Below are 14,002 nucleotides of genomic sequence, written 5' to 3' on the forward strand. Positions count from 1 at the left end.
ATCCCTACCAGTGTAGACCCGGAAATTATACACATATCCTGTACTGCTTTCTGACAGCATATACAATTTAATCCCATACCGTGCCCTCTTACTAGGAATGTACTGCTTAAAAACTAAACGCCCCATGAAAAGGACCAAAGACTCGTCCACACTTATCTCTTTGCCTGGAACATAGACCTCTGAAAACCGATCTACAAAATGATCAAGGACAGGCCTAATCTTAAAAAGACGGTCACAATCAGGGTGATCTTGTGGCAAGGCTAAAGCATTGTCTACAAAATGCAGCATACGAAGAAGAAGCAAATACCGATTACGTGCCATAGTTGCAGGAAATATAGCCGCTGCCATCAAGGGACTAGTGGACCAATAAGAAGCCAATGACGGCTTCTTGATCAACCCCATCAAAAAAGTCAAACCTAAAAACTTTTTCATCTCTTCCAGATATGTGGGAACCCACTGAGTAGCTCTAGACTGAGGCTTAAGTCTGGCAGCGTTGACCCTCAAATATTGCTCTGCATACAAATTAGTCTGCTCCACAATCTCTTCCAAAAATACATCGTCCATAAACAAGTGAAAGAAATGGACAGGGAAAAAGTTTTCCGTATTGACTCTACACCCTGGGAGACCAGTAAATGCAGGTAACTGTGGCTGCTCCATGTTTGGGGCAATCCAGGTGTCAGGTCTTCTAATGGGAAACCCTTCAGCCCCAGGCTGCTGCACTCTTGGCACATCAATGTCCTCCTCTACAACAGGCCCTTCATCTGCACTGAGAGTAGCTTCCTCATCAGAAGAATACTCTCGGACAGAAAACTCACTGCCAGAATCTCCCACCTCTGACTCTGCCTCAGATGCAGAGTCAGTCTCTTAATCATGGTCTGAAGACGACTCAAAGAGCATGCCAACAACCTGCTGAGCGGTCACTCTGCGGCTAGCCATGATCCTCACTAACAACAAATGGATTGCCAACAACAACTAGCACTAAAATAAGTAATAAACAAAGTGTAGCTTTATCACAAAGAGTTATGTACTAAAAAACTATACCACTCACTTGCCTAAAAAAGCTACTCACCAAGCAATTACTCTGCACAGACACAGCAATCACCAATGATATCCAACTAAAAAGAAAAAAGAAAAAAGAAAATTAGACATATGACAACACAAATATCATTGTGCTCAAATCTAAGGACAATTTCACACACAATACTGCATTTAGTACACCACCTACACACATGTCATTCATGCATGTCAACAATACTCCTTTGGAGTAAATTGCTTTCACTTACCTAAAACATGCAACTATGCAAACCGCAGGACAACTACTGCCAAAACCGCAAGGATCCACAGCAAAGGAAGCAAAAGCGTTGAACTAGAAGAAAAAGAAGAAATAAATTGTTATAATCACAAATACAAATACTTCGCCAGTTGACAAACACCCCACCACCAAGAACTTAGAAATTGTCCCTGGTACCTAAGTGGATTCTGCCCCCCTCGGGGGCAGATGGGCGTAAATTTTTTTGGCCGATCTGCCCCCAAGGGGGGCAGAAATGGGCAACAGCTCTGTGCCCCCTTTAGGGGGCGACCCTTCCCAAAGGGGGCACCCCCAGCACAAAACAAAAAAAAGGGGAACAAAAAAAATAATTCCCTGGCGTATTGGTGGTTTCTGCCCTCCTTGGGGGCAGATGGGCCTACAAAAATAGGCCCATCTGCCCCCAAAGGGGGCAGAAATGGCAAATACGAACTTTCCCCAATTTGGGGGGGCGACCCTTGCCCAAGGGGTGCCCCCAAACACACACCACACACACCACACAATCACTGGCGCCTAGTGTGCATCGACCCCCACCCGGGGGCCAGATCGTCCAAAAATATGGCTGATCTGCCCTCGGGTGGGCCTAAACAGAAAAAAAAATAGCCCCCCAGAGGAGCGACTCTTGTCTAAGGGGTTGCCCCCAAAATAAACATATAAAAGTAAATCCCTGGTGTCTAGTGGATTTCGCCCCCCCGGGGGTAGATCGGGTGAAAAATCGGCCATCTACCCCCGGGGGGGGGGAGGGGCGAAATACAAAAAAAAATAGCCCCCTAGGGGTGCGACCCTTGCCCAAGGGGTTGCCCCCAAAATAAACATAGCCCAAAAAATCCCTGGTGTCTAGTGGAGATTCCTGCTCGGAGCAGGAATCTAGTGAAAACAGACACATGGGGAAAGGAAAAACCCTTTCCTTTCCCCCCCATGTCTGTTTCCCCCCCAAAACCCCCAAAAAGGGAAGGGCTTACCTGAACAAGTCCTCTTCCCTCAACGCACTGGAAGCAAATGGCTTCCGGCGCGTCCCGGCAATACTTAATGACGTTGGCGAGCTGTGCGTGCGCTGACGTCATCAGATTGCCAGGGGGTTGGGGGTGGAAGGGGAAGGGCTTCCCCTTCCATCCCCGCCTTGTGCACATGGGGGGAGCGCTAGCGCTCCCCCCCGTTCCCGGGTGTAGGACGAGGTGACCTCGTCCAAGGCACCGGAGTGGTTAAGGAAAAGAGAGGGGTTGTTTATTTTGTATTCTTTTTTGTTTAGTATGGCTCCTTTACACCACTTAGGGACTCAGGATGAGCCCTGCTCCTATCCTGGCCTCTCACCAATCATTTACATACAAGAAACACGTACATAATCAAAAATATTTTTTTGCTTTACATTGCAGCATGGATGGTCTTTCGAGATTTGCATAGCGCCTGTATTATACCATTATAACACTTCAGTTTGCACCATTTTCCAGAAGACATATTTGCCAATAGTGCATTATTTTTTAGTTGGGCACACGTTCATTTATGATTTATCAGTTCTTTTCATAGCGTCAACATGTGAGCTTTCAGACAGCTTAGAACGCTTTGCAATCCTTCACCAAGTAACGGAAGAGCTAGGCACACTGCATTGTTTTCCAGATGGACACACGCTTAGTATCAGTTCTTTGCACAATGTGCTTAGAAGCCCGGCCATGAAGGAGAAGGTGCTTCAATAAATACACACGTTTAACCATGCCACATAGTACACTCTTACACGCTCCCATGTCCAGTGGGTGCTAGGCTGCAGGCTGCAAAGAAACAGCAAGATGCCAGAGGAAGAAACAACATACTACAAGCATGAAGCGGAGAGGCGAAAGGAACAAGCAGCAAAGGGACACAGCGAGAGAAAGGCGGAAGGGGAACAGAGCAACAAACAGTACAAGGAGGGGAGGGTGGGAGATGGCATGAACATACATGCACTCTTAAGGAGTGCTAGAAGTAAATAAAAACAATGTTGGCAAAGCAAACAAAATGAAAAATGTACTGAATGTGAACAGAAAGGGAATGTTACTCTTTGGGCCAAGGACAGTGTCTGTGTGTTAACAGAATGAAATGTCTTGCAAGAAGTTATGCCTCACATTTCAACAAAGTTCTAATGAAGTTAGCAGAGCAGCCTACGAAGATTTATGGCCCCAAAAAAGGAGATAAGCACTGCCCTGTGTGCGATGTCATGAGTGCTGGCAGGGAGGGGCTTTGGAGAGAGAGTCTCTGTGATGTTATTTGAGGGCATATTGTGGCTTTAGTGAGCAGTGAGCTAAATGACTTGGGCCCTCCTTACAAGTTTGGCGGTCTTCGGGCAAGACCGCCATGCAAAATCCTGCCACCATCCCGCCAGCACGGTACAGTGTCTGCCGTATTACGAGTCACAAACACCAAGCTGATGAAACACAGTCAGAATCCAACACCTCCGGTGCCACTGATGGCAAAAGAGCAACTGTCTGTCCACCGAGCCCGCCACGCCGACACCATGCCGGCCACCATATTATGAGTCACAATTCAGCACAGCGGAAGATGCACAGCGGTAAACCATTGGCAGGCTGGAAAATCACCGCCAATAGAAGCCAACACCAGATTGGACAGCCCGAATATCCCACACCTGAAACATATGCAGACACCACACACACCTGTTCACTGCATGCACTATAATACACATCCCCTCACACCCCCACAAACTCTCATGAACATCACCAAGAGCCAGAGAAATACGACCCACGAACCACTGCACATAGAGCAAGAATTCACACGTTGCATGCAACCCCACAACTTGTCACGCCACAAGCACCCACACTTCACCAACAATGAGTTATGGGTCATGGTGGACGAGATCATCAGAGGTGAGCCACAACTGATGGGAGCACTTGTACAGCAAACATCAATGGCCAGGAAAACTGAGCTATGGGAGAGGTTCAACAACAAGGTGAACGCAGGCGACAGCTACCCACGCACAAAGGAGGACATCAGAAAGAGGTGGAACTACCTTAGGGGTAAGGTCTGTTCCATGGCGGCTAGACACAACATCGCCCTCAACAAGACTGGCGGTGGACCCCCACCTCCTCACCTTGACCTGACAACCTGGGAGGAGAAGGTCTTGGGCATCATGCATCCTGAGGGTCTGAGAGGAATCATTGGAGGGATTGATACTGGTAAGGAACCTACACCCCCTGAGCACTAACCACTCCAGTCCTGCATGCCTCCCAAGCACCTACCACTCCCCATCATATCACAAACCACAAGAATGCACCCCACTAACACCCCACCTTCCTACTCTGCATGCCACACCACCCCTCTCCCACCATCCACACACCCACCCAGCACAATGCATGCTAAACCTTTACTATCTCCTCAACTACCACTCCTACAATCCATCACTAGGCATGCCAGATCCGAGTCACACTCACACCTCACAATGGTGCACCTGCATGGACATTCATCCCACAGCCCACCCAGACTGCTAGCCAACACCACCTCACTACCAATGCCAATTACAGCAATGTCAAACAGCACATCCACAACTACAATTGATATGGCAAGCATGGCCCAAAGGCCATTCTCCATGCAGTGTCAGCATTGCTGCAAATGTCATTGCCATCCCTGGGTAACGATTCCACCCACTGCAAGCGGCACACCATGATACTACAACTAAATTTCCACGTAATAACTCTCACCCTTTCCATCCACAGTGAACCCTGCTACTGCCATCCAGCAGAGGATGCCAGGGTCAGACATCGCTCCCCAGGATGAAGGCCCCAGTGGATGTCTGGAGGATGACGAAATGCCTGGGCCACCTGGGGCAACTCGCCAGTCCACCTCCAGTAGCCCCAACTAAATACCCCGGACTCACCATCCAGTGTGGCAACTACACCACAGCTAGCCCCTCCTCCCCAAACCTGTGCCTCAGGGACCATTCAATTAGAGGTGTGCCCCACAGTACAGAGGCCTGAGTCAAGGGCATCTGCCCCAGACAATGAAGGCCTTGGTGCTACTGGGAGTGGGCACACTATGCCATGGGCACAGGTACAGGGGTCAAGGCTAGAGGGAGGAGATCTGTGGAACAAGGGAAGGGGCAGCAACAACATCAGACTGGCCAGGAGGCCCGCAACCAGGTCCTGAGTGCATGCCACCAAACCCAGGACACCATGGCCTAGATCCTCACTACCCTGCAGGAGACCCAGAGGCTACAGAGGGATAACCATAAGGAGGCCATGCAGCAGTGGCAGACCCCCAATGCCACCATGGCCATCATAGCAAGGATGCTGACGGAATTTGCCACCATCCAGCGTCAGTCCACCTCCCACCAGCAGGCCCCTACCATAATCCAGATCACATCTGAGCCCTCCACATCAGCCACAACCAGTGGAATGGAGGCCCTGCCACAGGACACCCAGGATAGCAGCACCCCTTCCCCTGTAGCTGAGGAGCCCCCACGCAAGCGAGGATGACCAACCAGACATACAGCCTCCACTGATGCCAAGACCAAGACCACAGCTGTGCTCTTATGATCCTACTCGCCATCACCCCACTCATTAGCCCTTGCACTTGTATCATAAAAATAAACACCTTTGAGCACAGTTTCTTCCTACGTCTTTATCTACCATGAGTACATTATGTACAGCCATCACATATGTAATAGAACGACCATTGACCTACCAATTAATGTAACAGTGCCAGAAGGGGGAGCAATCATTTACAAATTCTGTAATACAGTTAACAACACCACATCTGAAGTAATGTGTGCACACTACACCAACATTGAATATACAACCCTGGTAGCAGCCCTGCACACGGGAGACAATACTACTGGTTATATAGCATGGCTCTGACACATACCTGTATATCAGTGGAAGTATTGTTGTATCAGCTCTGCTCTGGAATCAGCTGCATCCTCGTCATCATCCTCCTCATCACTCCCCATGTCCCTTTCATCAGCCACTGGCACAGCTGCACCCTCCTCAGCATCCAGTAATGCGATGTGTCATCTGATAGCCAAATTGTGCAACATGTAGTACGCTACAATGATCTGGCACACTTTTGGTGGTCTGTACAGTAGGGTCCCTCCAGTAAGGTGCAGGCACCTGAATCTGGCTTTCAGCACTCCAAAGGTTGCGTTCGATGACCTGTCGGATCCTACCATGGGCCTCATTGAAATGATTGTCTGCTGCTGTAGTCGGATGCCTGAGAGGTGTCAGTAGCCATGTCAGTTTGGGATGACCAGAGTCACCTGCGTGCACAGAGGTAATAGGCATATTGAAAACTGTAGGTAAATTGGGAAGGTGGTGTAGAGTGTGCAGAATACAGAGGCACACATATGACACAATACATACCGATGAGCTAGGCACAATCCCTTTGCAGTGGTGCCATCAGGTGTGGGATACTGCTGTCCCGCAGTATGTAGGCATCATGCACTGACCCTGGGAACCGGGCAGTCACTTGAGTGATGTAGAGGTGTGCGAGACATAACACCTGAACATTGGTTGAGTAGAAGTTTTTACGGTTCCTAAACACCTGTATACTCTTCCTGGGTGGCACCAGGGCAATGTGGGTCCCATCAGTAGCCCCGATCACATTTGGCACACGTGCCACAGCATAGAAAGCTGCTTTCACAGTGGGCAGATCGTCACGTTGGGGGAACCTGCTGCCAATATGTTTCAGTAGGGCACACAGGACGTTCTTCAGGACGTTACTGAACATGGGCTGGGACATTCCGGAAGCCCAGCCCACTGTTATTTAGAAGGACCCTCAGGCAAAGAAGTGGAGGACTGCCAACACCTGTGGGACCCTGGGCGAGGAAGACCTGTGAGGCCCAGCTGGGGATGTACTTCCAACGAGGGAGGGGTGTCCGTCGGACCCTGACCCCCCTAATGTCCCGCATTTTGGCGGTGGTGTACCTGAGGTGGATGGGCACTTGAGGGCAGCACAGCAGCCACAAGGGGGTGAGTTCGCATTCGTACTTAGGTTATGTGGTGAGTAAAAGTTGCAGCCTGTGCAGTGTGTGAAGGCTGTGGAATGTGTGCTAGGTAGCTACTGTATGACTCGGCTTGGGACACATTGATGCTGGATGTGCTACATACATGTGTTCAAATGCCGTGCAGGATGTGAGTTGGGGTTACCTTTACTGCTAGGTGGAATCGATGAAAGGGCAACTGTGTAGTACATGAGCAGGGTCTTAGATGTGGACAGGGTTCCTGCTTCTGGAGTCCACACACATTGTACTCCCAACTATCCAATCAGTGTGGCTGGGTCCATATCCCTATCCGCAGTCTGCTGGCATGTGGTGTATGTGTAGTCTGCAAAGTTTGAGGTTTCACATCATACAGCTATATGTGCTTGGGTTACGTGGCTGTGTAAGTATGCCCCCAAACACCCATAGAGTACACATTTTGGGTCTAGTGATCGTATGGAGCCATGAGCCAATGGGGTGGGTCAGACATGTGTTGAGGGTATGGCTTTCATCCTGTACAGGATTGAATGTGTGTCAGCATGTACGAAACTCATGTGCATGACTGAGGTGGCATGCTCAGGCTATCATTGCAGTGGCATGTATGTGTGAAGGCATGGCATGTAATGACATGGCACTGGAGTATGTTGTAGTGACTTGTATGTGGCTGCTGTGCTGGCATTGACCACTTGCTCCCTGTTTCTTTTCCTCCCACCCTGTCTCTCAGTGTACCACCCTCCCTCCCTCTGCTCCTCTGTCTTTGTGTGCACCAGCATCATCTGACGAAGGAGAAGGGGCACCGGCAAGTGGGGAAGCTGCATCCCACGGGACCCAGGAGGCTAATACCAGCAGAGCCGAAGGGACCAGTGGGACAGAGGGTGAGTGGAGCACCACGGGGGAGACAGGAACATCTACAGCATCATCTGATTCTTCCTCCAATGGTGACTCTCTGGTGGTGGCAGAACCTTCAGGCCCTAAGCCTGCACCATCCTTGTCTGCCACCCCCCTTACCAGAACCCCCCTCCCAGTAGCTCCCCACCCAGTTGCCCGTACCCGCTCACCCAGGAGGGTGAGCATCTCCTTCGCCGCAGGCACCTCTGCTCCTGCCCCAGTCAGCATGCTGCCCTCAAAGAGGAGACTATTGACCTCCTAAGGTCCATCTCTGTTGGGCAGACAAACATTGTGAATGACATCCAGGGACTGGCATCCCAGATGCAACAGTCAAATGCGTTCCTGGAAGGCATTCACAATGCCCTGGCTGCCCTTCAGAGATAGTTTCAGGCTCTGGCCTCCTCATTGATGGCAGCCAGTGTTCCTTCTTCTTCCATCCCTCCTCTAACTACCTGTTCCCACTCCCACATCCCTCTCACATTTCCCATCCAAAGAACACCTTCATAGCAGCATGCATCCCCAATAACAGACCCATAGCTCAAGGACATTCACATGCACCACAAATGCCACCACTGCCATGCACACACCCACCATTCAGACGCACACACACCAACATCCACTACCTACCCTGACTCCCCCACCTGCTCCCCCTACACAGTCACATCACCACTCACACATGCAAACACCACTTCATCAGTCCCAAGTCCAGGCACATGTCCTATCACTGCCACCGTCACCACAACAGCTGACCCTCATGCATGCACCCAACAGACAACAAACCACATGCAGCACATTCACCCTACCTGCACACACCACCCCAACATTCACTCACACATCCCCCCTACCATCTCCCTGTGTCTCCTCCGCTCCTCCTCCCACTACACGTTTACACCCACACTCATCCACCCAACACACACCCACTACACACATTTCATACACCCATGCACCAGCACCCAAACCATATACACGTACACACCTATCAACCATCCCCCCCTCCCGCCACTCCCAAACGCCTAAACCATGATCTACCTGCTGCCCCTAAAAAGAGATTCCTGCATGAGTTTTCCCTATTCCCGTCTCCTGGTTCAGTCCCTGTTCCCCCTAAACGCCCTGCTACCCTTCCCAGACCCCTGCCTTCCACCTCCCCTGTCCTCCTCTGGGCTGAGCCATGTCCCGCAGTCAGCAGTCTGCAGTGCTGCCACAACAGACACACCTGCCCCTCACACCTCCAGTCCTGGTAGCACTACATCTGGGTCTCCTGCTGTGGTCGCCTCCACGGCCGGCACACCTAAGAAGGCAGGAAAGAGGGGCAAGGATAAGGCATCCCCCTGACAGCAGGACAGTAAGGGGGGAAGCCTGATAAGAAGAGGAAGGACCACCCATCCAAACCCCGATCACACACCCCAAGCCCCCATTCCTGAGGTGCTTGCATGGCCCATTGATGCCCCTGCCCTGTGTAGGTCTCACATTGCAGTCAGGAGTCAAGTTGGGCAGGCCTCACATGCCCAGTGTGGCCGGGACATTTGAACATTGAAGCACTGGCCCTTGAGGCATTTTGAATATAGTTGTTGTCATGACATTTTATATATTTACAATACTATTTACCTACAATGGCACAGTTGGTGTCAATGCTACATAGCGTGTCCTGGCTTTCCTTGTGCATGTATGTATGGTGACTGTGAGTTTGCGCGTGTGTGTGTACTAATGTCCTTCCCTCCAGTGTGTGCTAGGATGGGGTACTTACGGCTGGTGTCTATGTTGGTGTTGCTGGTCCTAGATGTCAATGGCCATCAGGAGCTTTGGAAATACTTGCAATTTGTGTGCCATGGCACTAACGAACGTGCCTGTGTTCCAAAATGTGGGTACTTCTTTTTATGTTGTTCATTTCCGCCATGGTTTTCACGGCAGTTAGACCACCCCGGAAGTCCTGGCGGTGAGCAACCTCATAATACGGTGGGTGGAAACTGTCTGACCGCCGGACTGAAGGGCCTTCCACCGGCAACAGCGGTCTGTCCACACTGGCGGTCTGGACGGATACTTGACTGTGTTCTGCAGGTGCTTTCCCAGTACTCGTAATATGGCGGTCTATACCGCCAGTCCTGTGGCGGCGCAACCTCCATCTCCACCACGGCGGTCCACTGACCGCCAAACTCGTAATGAGGGCCTTGGTGTTTGTTTTGTAAAATAAGCTTATTTTAGGAGCCAATTAGACGAGGACAGCACTGGAGAAAAAAAAAAAATGTCAGTGACATGGGAGGAGGTGGGAGGAATGGAACGGTGCAATTAAACACAGGCAGCTACCAGCCTAAAACATACACAGTAAAAGGGGACAAACAAAGAAATGTAAAAAAAATATAGTCCATCACAGCAACAGATAAAGAAACCAAAGTGGAACAATACAGTAGTTGGTCACTGCTCTGAAACAGAAAAAGGAGGGAGGAAAAGGCAGAACTGACCACTAGCGAGCAAGAATTTTTAAAGGACACTGTAACCAACAAATGAAATCTCTTTAAACCAAGGTATAAGTATACTTAAGTTTACACCAAGTCCAATGCTCATGCCTGACTTAAAAATAAAAATGGACGACAGGGTAGAAACAATAGAAACTAAAAGCAGGATGCAGTAAACACAAAGTCATCCTACAAAACCAGTGGTATATCTCGTAGCAGATCCTAAATAACAATTAAACCAAATCATATCATAAATAATTCCTTAATCAAAGTATGCCTTCTTTATGAATACTGACTTGTGATCCACCTGCCCTATTTAGAGTTGTGGGTACTGGTAGGTTTCTGCTGGTGGAACCTACGTCTGGCTCCACCCACAGAAATCTTTGACTAACAGCTCTAATATATAGGGCCATTGATCAAAGTATCATGGACCAGCCACACTATTTATGGTGTCTAATCCGATTTACATTTTTCCTGGACCACCAATGAAAATCCAGCTGTCCTGCGCAACAAACAAAGAAATGACCTTCAGCATGCAGAGAGAACATTCTGGGGTCATTAAACATGTTGCTAGTTTGTTAAAGCTTTACAGTCTTCAGTGAAGCTGCCATGGTGGCAGATACCTGCCTGCCTACAAAGGATCTCTAAGTATGGTGGACAGACTTCCAACAGAGGAGAGGTGGACATTCCTCCATTGACCTGATGGGCCGCTGGGCCACCAGCAAAACCCTAAATAAGCCCCTTATATGTTTTAGGAGACATAAGACAGGTCTGTTCCGCAATGCAGTACTTATATTAGTAAAGAAAGTTATTGAGCCATACCGAGAAACTTCTTCTAGCAAAATATACCCAGCCCCTCCAAGAAGGGACAATGCAATCAAGAGGTCGGGGAGGCGCAGGTCACTCCTACCAAGAAATTTAGGTGGATCTGCGAAAGCTCTCAGGAAGGGCCAGGAAGTAAAGACACATTTTATTTAAGAATAAAAGTTATTAAATTCCTATTTCATGTATTTCCAGGAATGAGCACTCCTTTTTTCATTCGTGCATGAAATAGAGCAGAGTGCCTTTACCTTCAGGGCAGTGCCAGCTGGTGTCGGAATAAGTTAATTCGACTTCAATTTTCCTGCACACGTTTTAATAATGGCAAGGGGATAAGCACTTACTGACGGCAACTGTATGACCCGTAGGACTCATGTTTAGACCTAGGCATCGAAAATCAATCAGGCTTTCATCTTCAAGGTCAATGAAACGAGGACCTTCTTAGATTCAGTAATAATTGCATCTGAGCATGTTGTATAGCTCTGGGAAGAAAAGCCCGCAACGAACAAGTGTAATTATTATGAAAGGATGATTCCTTCTCTGTACTGTGAAATTGTGATACCTCTGTTTCCTGGAAGTGTGTTTCAGTTCCTGTCAAAGTTAAACAAAAGCTTCATTCCTTAATACATTGACAGACATCAAAAGGCTGCTACAAGTCACTAATATGAAAGGCACATTCGCTCGTTGTTAGGCTGATGAGACAGGTATCCGAAGGTGAACGTTGGTTAGGCCATTTATGAGCGGTTAAAAACTCAAAACTCCTCTCCGTGCTCTTCTCTGAGCAAACGTGTACACAGTGGAAGAGTTAAAAAGCTGAGGCCGCAGTGGGACTGCACACATATATCCAGTGCTTAATTTGTAAATAAAGAGGTACGGTGCTCAAAGCCCTTCTCTTAAACACGAGGCTGCTGTAATTAAATCTGCCAGCACTGAATACTGAGGCAGTGTAATCCTGAAGCCACCCTCAGGCCTCTTCAATCCATTTGGCCACCCCTGTCCCTTCAGGTCATCCTGCAACTTTCTACTTTCTCCCTTTATGACGCTTTTTAGTTTTTCCTTCACCCGTCTTTCCTATATGTGTCTTTTGCTTGCAGTAAATGCTTGAGGCAGAAGAATAAGTCCCGGCCATCACAAATAAGTGCCGGTGTTCAGCACCAGAAACAACAAGCACAAATTAAGCACTGCATATATCCCAACAACCACTGCTATCGGGCACAGTGTTGTTGCACCTCTCAACTCGTTGCATAAAGAGTAGTTTCAGAATTAGTTTTAAACAATATAACACTGTCTATTTTTTTAAATAGTTCAAAAACTTCCTTTATACTATTACTGGAAAATGTTCTGAAATGCAACAATAAGCTTGCTGCTTTACAGATTTTAAAAAGATGCAATGTGTTCATGGTGGCCTCCCACTTCTACGTCTACCTCCCTCCGCTCACATCATTATGTCCTCGCACACCCACGCGCCCGCCACCTCACTCTGCCTAATCAAGGACACTGTTTCCTGTCGTCGGTTGACAACTTATTGTATTCTGAGTGTTGTAGTCTTGGTTTGCGTCAAATTAATTAATTATAGCAACATGTATGACAACAAAGGTTTGCAGGTGAGGTGGCCAGGCCCGTCACTCATCACTCCCCTTAACACCTCTAGCCTCACAAAGCTTGCTTAACTCACACACCCCCAAACGCACACCGCCCTTTCCACTCTTCCAGTCCCTTCTACAATTACCCAGAGCTATCCCATGCTTTAACCTACAACTCTTTTCTTTTGTGCTTCACTCCATCCACCACCTCCGTGTTCATAATTTTCAGCCCTCAACTCATGTCACCCGCTTCCATGATCACTTGCTGTGCACCAGTAGCAAGTGGCAGTTAAACCAACTGGTACTTTGACCCAGGGGCCTCTGGTACATGTACCCCAAAATGCACTGGCACATGTACCACAGCTGCACCAGTGGCCTGCATGAAGCAGCAACTATAAGAACTTGTTCATGCAACCACTGGCACATGCACCCAACAGTGCTGGCATAGAGGGCTGAAAGACTCACACTGATGTAAGAACACCAGGGCATGTGGACTGAGTAATAAGGGAATGTCTAGCTACACGAAGAAAGACCTGAACCCAGCAGGACTTGCAACCACTGTCATCTGCACCATGCATACACCCACTGCTTTTGTGGCCTTGATTATACATTTGAAGATGTTTCTTCAACATTAAGATTCTGTAACATGAGTATGACCTACAGTAATTGAGAATATTTTGGCATTGGAAATTACATATAGCCTAATAAATGCTGGAGTTGGGAGCCTCTAATATGGGGAAAGATCATAGGGTGATATTGGTGGTCACCTATGAAGCAATCATTGGTTGGTGACCCACAAGATAGGTTGCTTGAATCTGATCTGTATTCAATTCTCACCAAGCATGATATTATAAATCAACCAAAAACGTCCAGTTCGAAGAAATGTGTTTATCTCCCATGGCCATGACAGTATGAAATGTTCACGACCACCAGTTTTAACAACAACCTACAGCCACAACCCCCCTGCTTTCGCACTGCTATGAATACAATGCTCTTGTGCAAT

This window comes from Pleurodeles waltl, chromosome 7, assembly GCF_031143425.1.
Source record: "Pleurodeles waltl isolate 20211129_DDA chromosome 7, aPleWal1.hap1.20221129, whole genome shotgun sequence".
In the NCBI taxonomy this organism is placed as follows: domain Eukaryota; kingdom Metazoa; phylum Chordata; class Amphibia; order Caudata; family Salamandridae; genus Pleurodeles; species Pleurodeles waltl.